The following is a 22,067-nucleotide window of genomic DNA, read 5'->3' on the forward strand; positions in this document are numbered from 1 at the left end:
CAATTGAGTGGTGCGGGACGTTAGAATCACAGTAATTATTGATATCTAATAAAGCTCTGGGACACATTTCCTAATTTTCCTGTCTCTCACTCACAAGGGTAATTCTCACGTGCTCACAAGATTAACTATTCTCACAGGAAGTGTAACGTATCATAGACAATTTACTGCCACTAGGACTCTTGAAAGTGTAACATATCATAGACAATGTACTGCCACTAGGACTCTTGATAATTCTCCGGAAATGACTATGCACATTTTTTACGACTTTATGGTAGTTCTTGAGTCAGAATATGATATACAAGAATAAAACTATAACTGCTCTACAACAGTTAAATTTGGGGACGCAATTGCCACCAATTGGTACAAGTTAATAACAAGATGTTTAATTTATCTTGTAAACTTTTAAAATAAAGATGAAACAGGCAGCATGTTTGAAATTTTATTTACTATTATGATATAAGGAGTTATCTCCTAGAATCATATTATTTTGCATCAATAACGCCTATATATATGTAATTACATATCATCTGAGTAGTTTTTGTTCATTAAATGTATAATAAAAAATACAAGTACAATTACTAACAGAAATGTATAAGACAAGAAGTAAATTTTCGCACATCTTCATGGCGTCAAATTTCAAAAGTTAAATGTATGACTTGAAAAAAACTTGTTGTCGACAAAAGACGACTGATGATTAGAAAAGTACGCGGTTTTTTTCAGCCATTAATATTGCAATAAATTTGTCCCAAATGGGCAAGCTTTCAGTTGAACACTGATGCTATCACAAGGGAGTCTTCCCTTGGTTGACCAGGCGTATCATACCCTACCGGTGGTACATGTTGATGATGTGGCGTAATTGTCACAAATTTACTTACCGCGCTTCACTGCACATACATCCTGGTGTACTGTGCATAAAATGACACTGCAGAAAATACTTTGGAGAGCAATATGAATAAATTACCTCATTCAGAATACTTTATTTTAATTGCAAGTAATGAAGTGAAAAGTTCAGGTTTGCTATTTTCAAATACTTATTTAGTCACCATTTATCATCCCATATAGGGTCTGTAAGAATCCTTCTTACCTATTATATGGTAATTCACTAAAGAAATTATTGAAAAACAGATTTTTCAGACAATTAGCAACAATTAGTATTCATGTATAGGGATTTAACTAATTTTTTGGCTGATCAACATATCATATAATTGAATTTCTATGATAAAAATTGAGAATTATTTTACTGAATGATTGGTGTAATTGTTGGGAATAAAAAATACTCACTATTTTGTATTACAAAAAGGTAAATTAATGGGAATAATAATGAACTGAAAACCTCTTTTCGTACCCCCTATCAATAAATGCAGCTTAAACAAGCACACCACTTTGTATACTGTGATATGAGAATGATTCACATATAGAAGTTAATGGTGCACGACGTTAAATAGCCTGCGAAAATGCTGTGAACTAAAATGTATCACAACCTACACATTTGCAAAGCGATAATTACTCCACTCCATCTGTGAAAGCTGATTTTATTGCTACCCACTTCAAAAGATGTGAATGTGATTGTATCACATAGAGACACTACTGGTTACTTTAAACAGTCGCAAATAGAAGGCAGGGTTCAAACAACATTATATTAGCCCATTAAACACTTTTCAACACAAAAAAGATATTGACTGGCTACAATATCTACTATCCCACATAGCAAAATTTACAATATTTGGTAAAGAAATCTACACTCAAATAAAGTAAAAAAAGTTTGAAGGCACAACAATAATTTTTGTCATTTGCTTCATAATCTATCAAAAAAATAAGCAATATTAAAGAAACAAGAGCACCGCATAACGGGTGCCAATGCTCGGCTGCAGGTGCAGTTTTGAACAAGGGCTGTTTGTAAAACATGCATGCCCCCCATATGGGCTCTCCGTTGTAGTGACAGCCATTGTGTGAATATGTTTTTTGTCACTGTGACCTTGACCTTTGACTTAGTGACCTGAAAATCAATAGGGGTCATCTGCGAGTCATGATCAATGTACCTATGAAGTTTCATGATCCTAGCCATAAGCGTTCTTGAGTTATCATCTGGAAACCATTTTACTATTTCGGGTCACCGTAACCTTGACCTTTGACCTAGTGACCTCAAAATCAATAGGGGTCACCTGCGAGTCATGATCAATGTACCTATGAAGTTTCATGATCCTAGGCGTAAGCGTTCTTGAGTTATCATCCGGAAACCATCTGGTGGACGGACATATGGAAATACATACGGACGGACAGACGCACAGACCGACCGACATGAGCAAAACTATATACCCCCTCTTCTTCGAAGGGGGGCATTATAAATGAAAGCTTGTCAAAATTTATTTTGTTTAGGTCACAGTGACCTTGAGCTTTGACCTAGTGACACAAAAATGGGTGTGGCGTGTAGAACTCATCAAGGTGCATCTACATATGAAGTTTCAAAGTTGTAGGTGATTTGATTTTAGAGCCAATGTTATGGTTTTAGCACGGCGGACATTGAGCTGGCTATGACAATACCTCGAGTTTTCTCGGAACACAGCCGAGCTAAAAATAACCATTTGTAAAACATAATGAGAACTTCTTTCAAGGAAATAAAATATTATACCTCTACTTAAGTCTTAAAAAGATATTGAATAAGAAAGTCTCATAAGCTCTGCATTTAATTTCCTTGAACTCTATTGTATTTCCTAGAACATAATGTCAATTAAATATTTTTTATCCTATTACCAGTAGAAAATCAATAGTATAACAACGATCGTATAAACTTTACTTTTATACTATCGCTATTTTTAGATCAGATTTGGGGTTTTCCAAAAATTGGAGAATGTGTATTTGTCAACTACGGAAATATAAAATCGTCAAAAAATGCATAATTTCATAATTATGAATGGAAAAAGGGAGGAAATAATAGGATAAATAGAATCGGCAAGCATCACGCTTACATGGTTCTAAGCCTCGCACGATAAACTTGATCTTTATCCAAAACTAACATAACATTCTCTATATAACTCAATACAGGCTGATTTATTGTGTTACAAAATGTAAGTTTATTCCATTAAAACACGTCCAGTGTTGTCTTACAAGAACGCTTGCTTCTTCAATTCTCCTCAGTTCTTTTATGTCTTTTAATGTAACAATTCATGAAGATGATGAATTAGGGAATAGCATGTTTGCCCATTTCTCATCAAAATTGGGTTACCATAGATACATTGTGTTCAAACGAGCAGAGATGGACGTCTCACATGCACAATTACTGAGAATTACCAACATAAATTGTTCTGTGCACTTCCCAAGTTTTTACATTCTACATAATGGTCCTTAAAACTATATAGCAACTTGGATGGAAAAAAAATGCGTAGGGTTGTTGTGACGCTCAGAATTAAGTAATATTGCCAGCAGATGATTAACCAAACCAGGTCTTGTGAACTTGTTTATGCTTTATTTTTAACAGAATGTAATTGTGACTTTATCCAATATTGTGACATGAAGAAATTGGCATTTAAATTCAATACTTCTGACATGAGTTGCCATTTCACACACTATTCTTTTTAACATGGTAAACATTTTGTTAGTAAGGAAAAACCAGGAAATGTTTGAAATTGCGAGACTTTTCTTGATGTTGCAACATCATTTCAGCAAAATATAATAACGCTATTTGTCAGTCAAACAAAAAGTATCCGATGAAAACAGTCAAAAAGCTGTATTACATTATCAAATTTTGTTTAGAATTTAAAATTTATATGTCAAAGATAGCAAGAGGAAGCATGTGATAAATATTATTTTCTATATAGTCCAATTTTTTTTTAACAAACCTTCCTTCTTTACTAAATTGTCTTCATGAATACTTTACCACCAGCGTCTCATAAAACAACACTCTTGGATGCCAATCTCTGTCAAAGAATTATTCTTACCTGAAAATACAAAAGAGCGAAAACATATTTATATGTTTGTAAGGCTACATTTAAACAGTTGTTTACATTAATATTTAATCGTTTTTTTATCATTCAAAATCGGGGCAAAATACTTAAAAAATAATTTTCCCAAATGAGACCTTAAAATTCCCAATGGAAGGTTTAAAAATTTGATCAACATTAAACTAACAGCCAGCTCTAAAAGTTGAATCTTAGTGAATATAACAAAAACAAACTTTAATTCTAGATTTCAAAGCATTTGTTAGCAAAACAACAACAAAACTAATTTCACAATTTTAGTCAAAACATTGAGATTTTTTCCCAATCAAAAGAGACCCCCGCCGGGTTCCATTCCTAAAATGGTGGAAAAAACACAGATTATTTACATTCTTCAGATATCAAACATGATTTCTTTGCCATTTTACTGTTCGTAATTTATTTTTAGAAATATAATACTAGCATTCTTGCTCACCACTCTATAAAGAAAAATGTTGTTTTTGTATGTGTGTACATATCTGTACAGAAAAGTTCCACACTGGCATATTTAAGTTCTGACACATACTTTTAACACAGTTATGTCCCTTTTTGAACAAAATTTAGAATTTTTGAATTACTTAAATATTTTCAGTTTGGAGATTTTTTTTTTAATTTATTCAAACGGTAAATGAAGCCAGAAAAATTAAAGCAAACAGTGCATTTCACAAGTAACAAAGAAACTTGTAAAATGAATACAAAGTAAAATAAGTAAAATCTACTAGCTCAGTAGAAGGTCAAGAAAATGAGTCACTGCCTTGTAAACTGCATCGTCATCATTGAATCGAGTCACACATTGAAAAAAGGGGGCTTAATGCATGTGCATCATAGACTATGGTCCTAGATCAGCCTGAAGTCTGCACAGGCTTATAAGGTACGATACTTTCCACCTAGACTGGATTTTCGTTTCAAAGAGAAACCTTTCAACAAAAAAGAAGCGGAAAGTTTCATCCCTGATTTTGCATGTGCGACTGCACAGGCAAATCTGCAGGGACAACACTTCATGCACATGCATTAGGCCTGGTTGCTCAGAGTTGTCTCACTTTGAGAATGAAAATAAGTGTAACGAGCTCACCTGTAAACTGTACACGACAGAGTTGGCCAGCTGGTCCTCTATACTTGACATTGTCAACAATATATCACAGATCCTTTGTTATATATTACACTATACAACACGTCTAAAATCCACAATAGTGCAGTGAACGTAAGACACTTTAGTTTTGCTTTTTTTGTGTCCTTCAATCTCACATCCATAAATTCATTTTATAAACTATAGAATGCTTTATTATATATTAAGTGTTATAACATAAAACATGTTAAATCCCAGATATTGCGATGTTCATTAGCCACTCTTTGTAGACGTTTTTTTTCCTGACCCTAAATTTTACACCCATATGTTCATTTTCTAGTGTCTAATCTCCATTACAAGTGTACCACTAAATTTCTTCCATCAAATTGTTCTAGACACTAAGCATCTTTTTTTCACACTCTTAAATATTTTTTTCCAGTAAATAAATGTTGAGCTCCGCCTGATGAATTGTAAGTAAAATGTGTCATGTGCTGCTGTTTTTTTTAATTATTATTTGTCAGGTACTATTTTATCACAAAATGAATGTATTGCATTAAATTCAGAAAACATACACCCATTTATATTTTTAAAAATAAATAAAATACCTATATTGTTAAACTTCTACCAGTGTTTAAAAATATTAAAATTAAACATGTGTGGATAAAAATTATACCTCAAATAAAATATGCTACATTGAATTTAAGTGTTTAATACTTTCAATGTAATTTTGCAACTTTTAATGCCGTTTGTATGTTGTTTTTGTATGATTTAAATTAAGATATTTACAACATCCTGTTATTGGACATTCATATAAAGATATTCAAAACAAGATTTAAATGATCTGGGTAATCTACATGTACCAAATAAGAAATATGCAGGTGACAGATTTTCTTGCTATTAAAAAAAAACACAAAAGCTAATAAACGGTCCCCAGACTTGAACACTGCAATAATTGTATTTAAATATCAATTTTTAATATACAAACAAACTTGTAATATTACACAATGTAAATGTGCTTTAAAAAGCATTAACCCACTAATCAAGCCCATACCTGCAATTATTATGTAACAGAAATTAGTCCACACTATTATTATTGAGATCTCTAAAATACCTTACTTTGCATAAATCACAATTTATAACATTATAAATTATAATTATATTATGTTACACCATCACAACAACCAAGTTATATATTGTTTAATTCTGGCTAAATGTCCAATATTTAGGAGCTAAACAAGAGCAATCTTACTGAACAAAGGAATATAAAAAATAAAAATAACTAATTAACACCTTCACTGTAGCAAACGTTTTAAAATGCTATCTAAACGTCCAACATAACTGACTTGAATGCAAACATACAGACAATTATCAATGGAAACTATTGGTGAAATATTGATTGCAAAGGAAGCTGTGTGTAAATAATTAATTTTCTATTTAAAAGGTGAATTGATGACAAATTTGAAACTATTGGACAAAATATTTCACACACCTTGTGGATATTCCATCCTCTTTCATTTTTTCTGTACTGTTAGCAGTTTAAAGTTTGTTATATTTTTAATTTTTTAAACAATTTTGTTTAACTTTTTGGAAATTAGTGTTGAGAAGTCTGTTGTATTCAGGAATAGTTTATATTAACTTAATGTAAACTGTTTAAAAGTTTGTGATCCAGATATTTAATGTTTGCACAGTCATTTATTTTTCACTACAGGTAATATATTTTTGACATTTTACACACACACAAAATTATTTGAAAGATCTTGACATTTATTTAATGTTTTTGAGCTTATTTTGTATCGTTTAGAAACTTTAATTTAGTCCCTTATGTAATGCATTGAAGCTTTTTGCAAGCTGCTCTGGCCATCAAACGATGATTGCATACCAAATATGGGTATTCAATTTCCACATTTTCCTGTCAATATTTCCTACATTGGGATCTGTAATTTTCGGCCTGCATTATAATTAATATCAGAGAGAAATATGCTTGTAATGGTTTCTAGCCAATAGTTGTCTCATTGACGCCAAATTTCCAAGCAATTTTCACACATCTATTGGATTGAAATATTTGCCCACATGTTTGGATGGAGGAAAGGCGGTGTTTTTTTGTTTATGTTTGATATTGTTTCTTGTTGTTTTTGTTAATTTTCTTTGTATGTAACTTTGTTTTAGCTTTGGGAAGCAACTGCATCAACATGATTGGCACCTTAAAACTGCTTTAAAGAATTGGGTACAGGCAAATATTACAACAAATAAAAAATATCTACTTCCACAGAAGAAATAACTTTGCTCTTACACCAAAGTGAAACATATTTTTACATGAGGCAATAACATCATATTAAAACAAAATTCCAATGACAACTTTCAGTAAAATGTGTTTTGCAGTAACTTGATCTTTAAATGTGGTTTACATTATTATAATCTGAACATGACTATGAGGTAAAAATTACAACCATAACATTACATAATAACCATTTAACAAACTCATCGTGAACATTGATATCCAAGTTTATAATAATGATCACTAAACATAGTGTTGGTTGGCATCACTTTTCACACAACAATAAACACCAAAGAATTTAGTTCTTTGCACTGCTTAACATTCCCAAACAAAAACATGTTGTTCTTTTGCACGATTCTTTAAAAACAAACAAAAAGTGTTATTAAGTATAAGTCTTTTTACACTCATAATCTTGGAGCTTAAATCCAAAATATCATTTAAGTCCTGTTTAATCAACTCTTAAAAAAATACACTTTTGTTTTCACTCATGGCAAACTCTAAATTCAAATATTGCCTTTCTTTTCCCAAAACTAATTTTCAACACAATAATAAGAGTTCCTAGTTTTTACACTCGGCTTAAAATCCAAACATTCTGAAATTTGCTGCAATGCCCCACTATTAATCATAAGACTTTCCTAAAGATAATGATTTTCTTTTTCATTTTATCTTTAGACTTTCTTAACAATGTTCCATCCACTTCCTTACTTTATAATAAGATTCTTAAAACGGTTGTTTCCTGTAGTAACAGGTTTGTCACTTAACCATCTTGATATCACAAGACTCTGTTAAACTTTTGTTACCACTTTATCACTTAATTCCAAAGGCAAAAACAAAGTGATATAATCGTGGTATCATTTCCAATACGGAACGTCTTACAGACAATGCCAGTATAACTATTAAACATCGACCCAGACATGGAATTGATATAAACATTAACGGTTATTCAATAACTATACACTGCCTGGAACTATTATTAGTCAATCTATCATCTGTGATGAGCCCGGACACTTTTAATAGAAAATGCTGACACTAAATTAACCAAATTTAATCAAATTTTCTTTGAACAAGCTAATTTGTTTGTTAATTATACAATTGCTCTGTAATTTGAATACTTAATGTGGATATCTAATCCAAATGCTTTCAGGTTTTTTTCTGCCTATTTTGGGAAAAGGAGTCTGACCAAATTGGGAATTTTTTTATCGACAAAATTGGCCATTTTGGGAATTTTTGCTTCGATGAAACAGCTCATAATGGAAAAAATTGTGAATTTATCATGCTTAAATAATTCAGTGGTTTAACAAATAAATTTGTTTTTATTTGTTATTTTGTCTTCTTTATATAAACAGATGCAATATTGTGCATGCTCAACGTTTATTCAAGAACTGCAGTTTTGTTTTTCAGTTAACAGTTACTCTCTGAGATAAGAACTGTACAGTCAAAACCTTATAGCAGATATTTGTGACCACCCCAGCGAAATGTTGTTCATGATTTCATGAACACTTCAAGCCAATCAAGAACTGTTCATGAACGGTTCTGAAAAAGTTCCTTAGCTTGGTTCATGAACTTTTGGACATGAACTGTTCTTAAGACATGTTCATGAACTGTTTATGAATTATTGTTGAACATTTCAAAGTTCATGAACAGTTCTTCATCTAACCATAAATACTTAGTGATGAACATTTCATGCACAAGTATTTCTAATGACTTTTCTGAGACAGACTTTAAGAATCCATCATGAATAATTCATGAATTCCTTTGTGCTAGATGTTTCATACATATTTTTGAAAGTAATATTGAAATGTCTAGCATACAAATCTTGTAGATTTGTGAAACCTGTGAAGTTAGTATGAATATGCACAGTACTTTCACCACTGTAAGTTAGAGTTCTTGACCTGTTCTAGCGAATTTTAAGAACATTTGTACAAGAACTGTTCAAGAACTGCCTTCAGGAACACTTCAATAACTTTTTAAGGACCTTTCCTGTTCTTGAATTATTCTTAAACTATTCTTGAACACTTTAAGAACTTTTTTGAACAACATGTTTCCTTCTGATGTTCTTAAACAGGTCTACACTAGGTTTTTGAACGTATGATGGACTTTTTAAGAATACAATATGTTCTTAAAAGGATCTGTCATTGTTCTTGGAAGACTTAAAAGACAAGTTTAAGAACGTTTTAAGGACATCTTATTTCAAGAACAGTTTAAGATGATATCAAGAACTCAATGTACATTGCATTGCTGTTTTTACAAAGAAAGAATATTGTGTGCACAGGAAGTTGAAACGGAAGGCACATGGTTTATGTTATATTTGAAAATGTAAGTCTTTAATAAATTACCGGCTGAACTGATCAGCCATTGGTTCCATTTCAAGTTCTTTGGCACTGTAAGTGTAACCATTTCAGGGAAACCATTGATTAGTAAATGATTCTTGAACTGAAAATGAGACTATTCATAATCTTTTCAATACATGAATTATTCATGAACATATAGTGCAAAGTTGTATTATGAAATTTAAAGAGTATTATCAAACCACTTGTATCTCAGTTATTAGTGTTATATTTAAATTATTGTTATATGTTGCTATCAATATGTTAAGTGGTAATACAAGACTTGTTTCTTCTTACCCTGACCTGTTTGTTGAGCTTTAGTAACACTTATGATAACCTTTGCATAAATTGACAAATTCTTGTTCATGAATAGTTCATGAACACTTCATGCCACCTCAGTTCATGAACTCTTGAAGAACTATGGTTCATGAACTATTCACTTACAGTTCGTGAACAGAAAATGAGCCATTGAAAATTAGAAGGAAAATGTTCATGAACTGTTCGTGAACAGCAAAACCCTGAAGAAATTTTCAAGAATTGTGTTGTTCATGAACTGTTCAAGAACACTTCATGCCATTGATGTTCATGAATAGTTCGTGAACATTTCATGCCATAATGGTTCAAGAATAGTTCATGAACACTTCATGCCACACGGGTTCAAGAATAGCTCATGAACACTTCATGCCATTAGGTTTCAAGAATATTTCATGAACACTTCATGCCATTAGTGTTCATGAACAGTTCATGAACTAAAATTTCAAGAACTTTTTCACAGACATGGCTCATTTTCTGTTCACGAACTATTCATGAACAATTCATGAACTCAGTTCACGAACAGTTCATGAACTGTTCACGAATTATTCGTGAACTGCAGAACAACATTTCGCAGGGGCAAAACAAATACTGGTTTGTCACACAAGTTATAAGGCACTGCATTCTTCACCCCTGGCTTCTGATACTAAATCCAAATGCTGATAATACTAAATCCAAATGCCATACGTCCCGGATTGTCCAGGATTGTCCCGGAAATGTAGAACGTGTCCTCACTAATCCGTAGCGTCTCCATGGCAATGCCTACCCTAAAAGGTGACTACACTGCGTGTCAAAATCAATCAATTAACAGGGGTCCTGTTATCATATCGATTATCTCACATTCTCAGTCAAACCGAAAAGGTGGCATTGATTAATCTGGTTGTTAATTAGCTTTAATATACTATGTTATAATGTCCTTCTGCGTAAGGGCAAAGGAGTTGTTCACACATCTGAAGTCCAACATCGTTAAGTAGAATTAATTAAAAGCAGGTTATGTTTGCACGTTTAACCGACAAAGAAGTTGAGTAAAAAAATTAAGCATATGTCTTGTTCTAAACCCCCATTAATTATAAAAATACAAATAAAAGTGATTTTGAATTGCGTTCGCAATTGTAAGCACCATTGAGACTTGCCGTTATTGCACTAGATTTTCGGACACTCTTACTTTTCGGACACCCTAAATCGATCCCAGAAAATTTTACTTTTAACTCAAAGTTTTTCTTCCTGCAGATGATGTGACATGTACACAAAAGCAATTTGGTGCTCTTTTCTAACACGAAAAACATGTGCCTTGTATCTAGTAACTGAAGTAGTAATGTTTAATTTGACGATACTAGATCAATTGTATTTCGGATAGGCTTTCAAACTTAGCAATTTATGATGTGAAAAAATAAGCGTACCAAAAACGCATATATGCCTATATTTATCGCTATATGTATACATGTCCCGGAAAAACGGCAAAAGTCCCGGAAAATTTAGCTCAATGTCCCGGAATTGGTCTGAAAATTTATGGCATGTATGCCAAATGCTCTTGAAAATAAATCCGAATGCTGTGCATACTTCAATTCAAACCATTTTTCACCAAGTTGTTTAACCTCCATAACGTATGTTCATGCTTACTAGTAGGATACAAAAATGCACAACTATAGAGATATGTTAGAACAATTCTGTGCTAATCAAATACTAGCTCCCTCTCTTTCACTCAAGGGATGTCATTCTAATCAGCTCTAATCTATATCTTCCTCTATAAAAATGTATTAAAAGATCCTCCAAAGAATATGCAGACATTTGACCCCCAGTTCTCGCTCGTAATTCAATAATTCTGCGCAATAAAGAGATAAGTGATGACCATTTGTTCAAGAAAAATAGCATGATAATGCATCTAGCACTTTTTGGACTATCTGTCTTTTGGTGATATTGATTCACCATTTAGCACAATATTAGCACCTCAATGTGGCAATGGCCAAACTGTGAAATAAGGATGCACTTACGTGCAGTTATATTGTATTTACGCAAACATATTGTTTTTATTGTGTCTACACAAGTCATACTTCACATTAAGTTGCTTGTTTTGTGTCATATACATTACCTTTTCATTATTGTACACTTTATAAGTGACTAAGTATCAAAATGCTTAAAGGTGTTCATCTCCTTTTTTTATTTAATATTTTTATGCATCTTATTTACCTACATTTGTGCTATATGTGGTCTTTTTTATGTAATTTCATTTTTTTTATATCTTAATTAATCTATTTATTGGCACTTCAGATCTTCATTTATTTATTTATGTATTAATGTGATTTATGTACTGATGTTGTATTTATTTGTTAATCAGTATGATTATTGATTTTTGAACCAAACACAAATCATCATAATGAACAAATTCAATGATAAACCTAAAAGTTCTCTCCCTTAGTTCCAATTCGCCCATAAGGTACTTCCCTCATCTAGATTCTACTGTGTTTTCACCGAGTTTTGAAACAAAACAGATGCCACAGAAAACATTGCAACCCTGGGCCAGTAGAACTTTTGATGACCAAACAGGGCAGAATACAGACACATTAATGGCCAGAAAACATCCTGTGCTGTCCCAGTGGACCTTGAGATAATGTTAAGCTAGAGCTTCCTATAAATTGATACCTAGTTTGACCATAGAAAATATTTCCATAAAACCTCCACATTGTATAAATATAGATTGTTAATCCTTTATCACTTAGATGCATATGTATTTAACACTTAACCACTTTAATACGTATTTAACCCTTTAACACTTAGATAAGTATTTAACACTTAAGATATGTATTTGATAGCCAGTTTTATTCTTAGCTATTGATTAATTTTTGTTGTAATATTGGCATTCATGTATTGATTTTGAATGTAAATGATGTTTTTGGCTGCTAATGTTGCCTTGGCTATCGTTTGCATTAGTAAACCAGCATGCAATATCTATACACTTATACATTCTATTGAAATAATATCTCCATCTATTATGTTAAAAATTATTCACACCAGTTTTTTACCTAAAACTTGCACATGGTATTGTTGTATATTATTCCTATATTCCATGTAAAAAGCAAACAGAAAATGATTTTACAAAAACAAAACAAACTTAGATCCAACCCGCGTTACACATCGCTTCATCGACTAAATTTTACTCAAAATGAAACATCAATAGATATATTATTTGTCAGGACTCCATGCTCATTAAACCAATTTATAAACTTCAGCAACAAAACGCATGTTACGTAAAGTGGAATATTTGAGTGAATTGCTATTTTAAATGCAAACAACTTTTTCAATACAAGCTGTATTTAAAATACTTAAATAAGAACATTTTCAAAATGCAACAGACACAAAAAGGGATATAAAACCATGAATTGTGTAATCACAATTTCACAGTGTAGAATGATACAAATAAATCATAAACCATTTGCTAAATGGTGCTCATAAGTTTTCAATATAGAGATTCAAAGCAAAATTTCAATAAAGCAAATTTAAGTGGCTCTACGATAAACTAATAAAATATATATATACAGTATATTACCCGGACCATAATGTACCTTTTTCATTGTTGCGTATCGTTGAGCAAACTATAAACTGCCTAGAGACAGCGTCTTTCCATTAAACCCCGTCAATCGAAACAATTTTACATCTTTAAATCAACCCTACTGCATTGAACATAAAAGCAAACTCCTTTAATTTGAAAAGAGAACATCAAATTTACCCTGCTATGTCTGTAATTTTTCATGCTCATCAAACCATGTACATCTGAATTGAGATGTGTTTTTTTAATTTAAGCTTTCAGGTTCTTGTTTTTTTTAACATTCACTGCTTCATCAATATTAATGGATACATGTGAATGATTTTATTTAGTTTTAAATGTTAATTTATTTTGAAGTTTGAAGTTTGTATACAAACTACTTCAATGAAACTGAAACTTACAGAGCACTTATTATGTATTAACTAGCATTAACATTTACTACAAAAGAGCAATACATAGAGTCATGAGTCACAGTATAAAATAAAAATTCATTTTTTAGATATGTTGTTTTCAGCATTAAGTGTTTCACTTAGTTTAAACTTCATTTGTATTGTTTTGTTTTGTCTGATTTAGCTTTTTACATAAATTGCTTGAACCATCAATGTATCAATTTATAAGGGTAAACATGTAACATGCTTTGAGATTGTTTGTGTGGCAAACCATGAAACGATATCATAAAGAGTGTACAGGAAAATGAAAAAAAATTATAATCATGTTGTACTCTTGAAACTTGTACTTTACATATGTATTAACTTATATTCTCTCATATAAATTTAGTTCATCTTCATTTGAAACTTCCTAGTATCATTTAATAATTTAATAAAAAAAAAATAATTAAAATAACGATTAAATTGGTATGAAAACCAACAATTCACCTCATATGTTAATACTACAGGTAATTAACACATTGTTAACACTTAGTCCATCACTTTTCTTTGCACTTAAACACCCAGTAAACTCTACACTCCTCATTAATCGACAGTGTATCAAAATTCAAAACGTTTTTCAATGTTCGCTTCATTTCAACCGAAAATATAACAACTTCTCGCTGCTATGGTTTTGGTTATGTTATGGTTGAGTGACAATAATATGGATGTTTGATCGACCATCAGCATGTGACTGTGATCTACAAAATGATTACCTGAGTTTAACCCATTTATGCCTAGTGGACGCTCTTATTCTACTAAATTGGATCAATTTATTTCCAAAATTAGGGATGTCTAATAGATTTACATATATATTTAGAATATGTCTTACAGAAATTCCTTTAAGCAAACAGCGCAGACCCTGATGAGACGCCGCATCATGCGGCGTCTCATCTGGGTCTACGCTGTTTGTCAAGGCCTTTTTTTCAGGACGCTAGGCATAAATGGTTTAAAGAGCTTTGAGCAAGTGGTACACTCTTTTTACTTAAGAATTATGAAACTAGCACATTTGATATCTCAACTGGAAACATCAAATCTTTTCAATGCACATGATGTTCAATTTTTCTTTGAACATGATCTGACCAAATAGTTGTGCAAAGGTCTTGTGTCACTTTGATGTTTTTTGTATTTTTCCATTTTCAACAGTATTTCCGTAGTTACATGACTGTCAGTTAATGTATTCACACCTTTCCTGGGTAATCTGTATTAACCAGTACAAAGTGCACTTACTTGTCTCAGTAACTAACTATTATTATTCTTGAAACAGAGGCAGGGTGAGAATGGACATAGAAATTTGTGTAAGCCCAATACATAAACAAGTTCTGCAGGCCAGGTCATGAATCAAATCTTCTATTCTTGGATTTGTTGTCCAGCCCCTACCAAGTGATCCAGAGACTCCCGCATGACTGTTGCTTCTTACCATTTACGCTCTGCACAAAAGTGGGACCACTTTTTGCCGGGTTTATTTGCAAGTTTAAGTACAATTATTGTATTCTTTGTATTGAGGAAAAATATCAGTGAATTATCATGTTGGAATACCATTCACACCATATTCACTTCCGATCTCAAATACATCTCAAAACTAATTATTTTAACCTGACTATCCCAATTAAATCACATAAATTAAATTTGCTTGCACCTTCTCAGGCCAATTTGCTTCAGTTTATCTTAGAAATATAAAAAGACAGAAGCAGTTTCTTGAATAATTCTCAGCTCAGAAGCAGATCCAATATATTTACATCACTGAAGCTCATGGCAGCCCGATTCCCAAGGGAGGTAACTTCTGTAATCAATAACAATTATCTCAATAAAGTTCTTCAATACAAAGGGAGGCAACTAACAGCAATTCCATTTCAAGAACTAATAGGTCTAACATCTCATAGGGGTTGTAACATGAGATACCGAGACATTATGGTTAATTAATAATTATGTTCCCAGACTTAAAAACTATTATTTTAAACTAAATTTGTCAAACTACACGAGATTCAATGCTTAATATGCTACAGACGTCTGTTGTTGTCATCATCATCAACATCATTGTCATCATAATCATCATCATCAATATCAGCAACATTATTATAGTCATCAACATGCACAACTAATATTTTATCATTACAAAATGTCCACCACCACCAGTACAATTGTCATCAGCAACAACAAGACCACAATATCATGAGCATCATAGCCAGCTTCAAGAACCATCATTGCCAAAGCGTGAAACATGAATATTATGTACAAAACCTTTATCATCTCAACATCATCCACCATCACAACCTTAGTACCATATTCATCATCAGATCAATTATAAAAGCAACTACATCAACAACAAGCAAATTAGTTGAATTTATATCCCCGGTCAACTAAATTTTGCTTATGGAAGGGTGCAAATCTCTCTTGATAAATGGTATAGTCCCAAAAAAAAGTGTAGAATAATTGTTTTTATGCATTGAAAGTAGAATCATTTATATCTTTACACCCATGAAGTTTCATGTTGAAATCTTGTCGCTTATCTGAGATAAAGCCTTTAAAATTTATATCATACCAAAACAACAAAGGGCAATAACTATAGACAGTGTAGGGTTATAGTTCTTGCGCATGGCACTCCATTGAAATCTATATACCCATCATGTTGATATCTTATGCAGTGTCTGAAATATAGCCCTTTGTGACAGATGGAATGACAACGACAATTCTCCGCATTTGGTGGGGAATAACAACATAGTGAATACCAACCATGTCCATGACCGTGTTTTGTCATAAGTTCGAACAGCTCAAACCACAACCAGTACCATTATCACCATCAGAACAGTAAAACATGAAAAGTATCATCAGGCAAAACTGGGCCATCTATCTTATTCTATCACAACATGATACGGCAAATTTCCGTCCTGCAATTAAATTACCGAATTTGGTGAGAAACAATACAAGGGGATCACCCGGCCATTTCCATGGAGATTTAAGCAGTTATTGACCCCCAAATTGGCAATATTTCTGTGCCTCAGTGCAAATCCTGCAATTGCAGATGATATGGTTTGCAGTTGAGGGGAGTGTGATAACCAAATGTGTTATGGTTTCATCAACAACAAGGTACAACTGATTGTGTAGCTTAATTGGTTATGATTCATCTTTCAAAAATTATTAAATACAAATACAAATTGCTTGAAATTATAACTGGGGCATGTTATTAACATCATTTATTTTATTTGGATGCTGAAATTAACAAAATATTCAAATTTATTTTCTGTATACATACAATGCAAAGGCAAATTTAAAATCTCGAACAAATTCAGCACCACTTGCCAGACAAAAGATTGATTTGGTTCCATATTCATTTTAGGGCAAAGACTTAGATTACAGACACTCAATAAATTCTAATCCATTTTAATCCAGACTTTTTCCAGGTAATTAACCCAATGGCCTGAAAGTGACCCAAAGCATAATCATTTGAACCCTAAGACAAAATCACGATTTATTGGATTAACCACTTATGAAGGCTTAAACACTCAACGTTATGCAAAATCTTCAATACTAATTTAATATTTTTGAACTTAGTTTGGCAAGTAAGAAATACAACTTTGCTTACATTATTTTTTAAGTTATCCAATTTCTATTGATTATGAGTTACCTTACTAAATAATTTAAGCAATTAAAATCATTAAATGTTAAGATTGTAATTTGCATTTTTTAATTATTGTTTTTTTAACACAAAATTTTATAAATTTAGTTAGTTTGATGTTTTTTAAATAGGATTTGTCAAAGAGAAATAAAAAATGCAAACAAAAGCAATAATATTCTTACTTATTATCTAATTAGCACATGAAATATGTACACATGCACATTGTTCAGAAGTATTACAATGTTGTAAATGCAGGACTTCAATGCATCTTTGAAGTATATGACCTCAAACAACACCATATCAATGTATAACTAAGATTTAAAATAGAATTGATGCCATCATTATGCAATGGAGTGTTTAGTGTAACATTTAATGTACCTTATGAATGTCATATTAATTGTTATATATACTCCAGTTGATTTTGACAAAATCTTATAGGGATATAATCAACTGCTTTATATCCGCCTGCTATTTTATTGCAATAACCAAGAAAAGATACACTAATTCCACAAACAGTGTTACAGAAAAAAGCAATTGTGCATGAAACAAAACTGCATCCTAAAATGTCCTAAATACACAGAATTGCTTTACTCTGCAGTAAATTGCTAACAGTTATCATCCACAATAATGACTTCCATTGTTATTATTATAAAAAAATTGTTTAAACACTAGCAGTTTTGTTCAGGCATTTCCTTATAAAATGTATGACATATTGAAATACATTCTTGTAAATATTCTTAATATACTAATGTGTACCATGGACAAATATGAATTATGTGATAAGACCAAAATCTTAAACTGGGAAATAGTCTTTTCAAAAGGTGCATTTCACAGGTCATTGACTTTTACAAACACTTTCAACAACATTATTTTCACCAAACAATGCCTTATGAACAAATTATCTCATCTTGGCATCAAGTGAAAGGAGCTGGTCTGATGACTTCTCATAAGCTTTCAAACTGCAAGATTTTTATCTTTTTCAAATTGTCAACGGTAAATTGATCTGTGGTAAAGTAGAGTCTTTGCCAACAATTTTAACAGATGACATAAAATTTAAATTGGCTGATGTTAATCTAGCTGAACGGCCAATTGTTTTGGAAACATCCCTTTGTGGGCATCTCAAGACAGTCTTGTCATGGAGCACTAAATGGGAATTTAGATACTGAACTTATATTTTTAATGTTTTCTCAACATTTATTTAATATTAAATGTTTTTGTCCCCCTTTTTAAAAACAAACTTTAAGTGTTTTTTGTGGGGTGGGTGTTGGTTGGGGTAAAACACCAATTATCTGGGATTAAATGACAGCCAACTAAGTCAACAGAAAAATGTAAATGATCATGTTATTAGTTAATAAATATGTATTAAACTATCAGGGTAGGTACAATTGCGTTAAATTATGGCACTAAATTGCTCACACTACTTAATTTACAAGAACAATAAGTACATGAATACAATATTTTACATACTGAAACCGTAACCCTGAAGTTATAAAATAAGTACAAAATTTTATGAAAATATTTTATTTTGCACAAGTTTTAAAAGAAAAGGAAGAAAATACAACTATATGCCGGGCATTTGGAGAAATCTATGATATGTCAAACAATAAATGAGGCATTTTGTTAAAAATTACTCAATCCATTGTCTTTAAAAATAGTCTCAGTCTTTGTTTTTGCCACAATTATGGAAATAAACGCCTCTTTTGAGTTCAACAAACCAAACAATACCCCTAAATTGAGGCACAATTGAGTGAATGGATAAGAAAGGGATAAGAAAAACATGAGTGAACAAGAATTTTAAGAGATATTAGTAAAGCCATTGTCTAAAATAAGGTCTAGTCTTTTAATGGGTCTTTCTTTTCTTGTCATGTTTTTCCGCACTTTGGTGGCAAACAATTTGCGAAATCTTGATAATGAGATCTTGAGATAATCAAAGCACTCAATGGATAAAAAGTTGAAAGCTGATCTAGGGCATGAACATGCAAAAGTATATTACAATACAGTCCATTACAATACAGTCCACCCTTTTGTGTGTTATAGGACTAAAAACAGCAGCTTCCAAATGCACTTTTGAATTATTAACCAAGTAATTAAAAATAATTCAACCTTGAAACACCCACACTCTGTATAGAGCATCATGTATTTGTATTATTTGCTTTGGTTGTTGGGTTTGTTGTTGTTTTTTTTTGTTTATTTTGTATCATCTTACCTGAAACTTCAACATTTTGAGCCGTTTTCATTTGTATCAGGAATCACATTGAAGAGTTTTAGCTTGTCGCCATGGCATAGTGGATACGATGTGTGCCTGGTGAATCAGAGGCCTGAGCTCAATCCCCACAGTGGGAGCATTCTTTAGTTCTTCATTTAATAGACTAAGTACTGGTTCTACCCAAGAAACACACTTCAGAGCATTCAAATAAGTCTTAGTAATTTTATAAGATCGTGCTTAAAGATTAGATCAAATTTAACTACCAGTTTGGAGCAGAAAATTAAAACAAAAATATGTACTTACTTGATTTGCTTGTTTTTACTGCAAGACCTCAGACTTTATGACTGCATGTTTCTAACTGGACCTCAGACTTTATGACTGCATGTTTCTAACTGTTTTACTGCAAGACCTCAGACTTTATGACTGCATGTTTCTAACTGATTTTAGTCAATATCACTAGGATTTGTACACTTCACTTACCTGAAAAGAGATAAAAAACATAGCATGAATCAAAATAAAACTTTACATTTTAAAGAACAATTTTTTGCATTGTCATAAACCATCTTCGAAATAGACTAAACTATCATGAATGGCCACTGCGTTGTACAACTGGCACATGGCTCAAAACCCATGGTTAAAAAAAGTAGGTAACCATGCCTAAGATTTTGAACAAGAACCATGACTAAAACCATGATCATGGCTGCTTATGGTTGACATAATTAAACTAGACGAAGATGGAGGACATGATTGACCAATAGACTCTTTTCTTTGTCAATCATATTTAAATTGGCCTGCAGTATCGTCCAAGCATAGCACTCAGACATCCCTTGTGTTTTGCATTTAATAAATAAAGAATATTTGCATATGTTTGTGATTTTCCATAGTGCACACAGTAGTGTTAGTGATTTCGATACAAGTATTCTTCTCTGAAATGGGGCTAAATGCATGTTTGTAAAGTGTTGTCCAGATTCGCATGTGCAGTCTGCGCAAGGTAATATCAGGAAAAAAACTTTCCGCCTATAATGGATTTTCTCTAAGAATAGACTTCCTTTAAAAGCAAAATACCATAAAGGCAAAGAGTGTTGCCCCTGATTAGCATGTGCACACTGCACGGGCTAATCTGGCATGACACTTAAAACCCATTCATTATGCCCGTTTTGCCAAAGTGATTATTAATTCTTAAACGCTTCTTTTGGAGGAGTTTTAAATGTTCATGGCATTCTCAGAACCGTCTATTACTAACAATTTTGATAATGGTCTCTCAATTTTATCAACTGAATCAAGACCAGTTGAAACAAGAAACCGTCGGAGACGGTGATGCTCCCCAAAGTTTTTTTTTGTCACAATATTGCACTATATATTCAGATAAATGGAAACGTCTTGAGGGGCATAACTTTGGACAAAATAATACGATGGATGGTTTAGCAACTTAAAAATTTCCAAGGGCCATAACTCTCTAAATAAATCATCCAACCAGAAACCACAAATAACATGCGCACCTCCTCAAGGTAGTTAAGCTTTCCATAAAGCTTCATAGAATTCTAGTCAGTAGTTGGGGGGACAAGAATTGCACTATATGTACAGTTAATGGAAAATTTCAAAGGGCCATAACTCTGTGAAAAATCATCCGACCAGAACCGGCTGATAATATGCACATCTCCTCTTGGTAGTGAAGCTTCCCATAAAGTTTAACTGAATTCCGGTCATTAATTGCTGAGAAATAGCCCATACAAAAATTGTGCACGGACGGACGGACGGACACACACAGACAGACGAAGCGGCGACTATATGCTCCCCCCCAAAATGCATAAAAAAATGTAAATGAGCCTCTGAGGAAATGGGATGCATTTCATGGGCGTAGCGTGTCAACCCATTTCATGGGCGTAGCGTGTCAACCCCGAATTGAAATTAAGCAGGTAAATCACCAGACGCTCTCCTGGCAATTTGTATTTAACCCTTCATCACTTACATACGTATTTTGACCCGTTTGTAGTCCCTTAGAAAGTTGAATGTTCTTTAAGACCTTTCTTACTAGGTTCAAGTTTTAAAGGTTTCATCTCCAACCCTTAGATACTTTTGAGCAGCTCCCAAGCTGTTTTGGTTTTAAGCTGGGGGGTTTTAACGTTGCCATGTTTACTTTGCCTCTGAGTGGGAAAGAGTTAACCCTTAAAGCGCTGGAGCCGAATTTTAAAGGCCTTTGCAAACAGTTTGGATCCAGATGAGACGCCACAGGACGTGGCGTCTCATCTGGATCCAAACTGTTTGCTATTCTGATAGTATTCTTTGAAAAAAATGAAGAAAATGCTTATTTTAGAAATTCAGCAGACG

At 32.5% G+C, this 22,067-nt stretch overlaps 1 protein-coding gene across 11 annotated transcripts in view; it reads right to left on the bottom strand.

Moving 5' to 3' along the window:
• The window catches only part of LOC127867912 (protein couch potato-like), a 127,315-nt gene that overhangs the window by 46,341 nt on the left and 58,907 nt on the right, over nt 1–22,067 (bottom strand). The gene's annotated exons all lie outside the window — the stretch shown is intronic.

The sequence above is a fragment of the Dreissena polymorpha genome, chromosome 2 (assembly GCF_020536995.1).
Source record: "Dreissena polymorpha isolate Duluth1 chromosome 2, UMN_Dpol_1.0, whole genome shotgun sequence".
Taxonomy (NCBI): Eukaryota; Metazoa; Mollusca; class Bivalvia; order Myida; family Dreissenidae; genus Dreissena; species Dreissena polymorpha.